Source organism: Vipera berus (assembly GCF_964194415.1).
Source record: "Vipera berus genome assembly, chromosome: 5".
Taxonomy (NCBI): Eukaryota; Metazoa; Chordata; class Lepidosauria; order Squamata; family Viperidae; genus Vipera; species Vipera berus.
In genome coordinates this window covers 770,270-771,307 of record NC_138207.1, presented here as the reverse complement: position 1 = coordinate 771,307, position 1,038 = coordinate 770,270, and positions in this window count along the sequence as shown.

Sequence of the window (1,038 nt, the reverse complement as noted above, 5' to 3'; positions counted from 1 at the left end):
GACCAGCCCATCGAGAAGGCGAGCAGGCAGATTCCTCAGGGCTTCAGAGAAGGGGGCAGCCCTGCAAAGCCCCACAGGCTCCTCCCAGAAATGGGGAAACCCTAACCCCCCCCCCCAAAGTGCCTGGGGTTCCAGCAGGTCAGAAGCGGTCAGAGGATGGCCTGACCGAAAGGGAGGCGAGGGCCGGGGTGCAATCAAGAGAATCCACCAGGAAGGAACACACACACACACCTCGGTGCTCAGGAAACCACCCAAGACTGAAGCCCCCCCCCTCCCCAGATTCTAAGCACAATGGCCTTGGAGCCCCTCCCCCCACCGGACCCTTCCTCTCCTTGGCAACTTCGGGGTTGCCCTGTTGGATGCTTGCCAGCTCTACCATCCTGCCTGGAAGGATGGCAGGAGACCTGGGTTGGCTCTGCCAGGCTCACCCACACAAGGCCAGAGAGGCCTGCCAAATGTGGCCCCAACACCAAAAATCCCCTTTCATACATAGTCAGTTTGGCCTGCTGGTTAAGGCGCCAGGCTAGAAAGCTGGAGACGGGGAGTTCTAGTCCCGCCTTAGGCATGAAAGCCGGCTGGGTGACTTTGGGCCAATCACCAGGCAACAGGGAGTTCTAGTCCCGTCTTAGGTTAGAGATGAAGTCAGTTGGGTGACTTTGGGCCAATCACCAGGAGAATGTGAGTTCTAGTCCCGCCTTAGGCATGAAAGCCATCTGCGTGACTTTGGGCCAATCACTCTCTCTCAATCCAACCCACCTCGCAGGATTTTTGTTGTGGGGAAAATATGAAAAGGAGAAGGAGTATTAGGTATGCTCACCACTTGAGTTACTTATAAAAATAGTAAAAGCAGAATATAAATAGAGAGGATAGAAGATAGATAGATAGATAGATAGATAGATAGATAGATAGATAGATAGATAGATAGATAGATAGATAGATGTGTGTGTGTGTGTGAGAGAGAGAGAGAGAGAGGAAGAAAAAGCCACAGCAGGCCAGGCCAGGGGTGAGTGCACAGGGACCGTTCTCACGGCCCGTCCT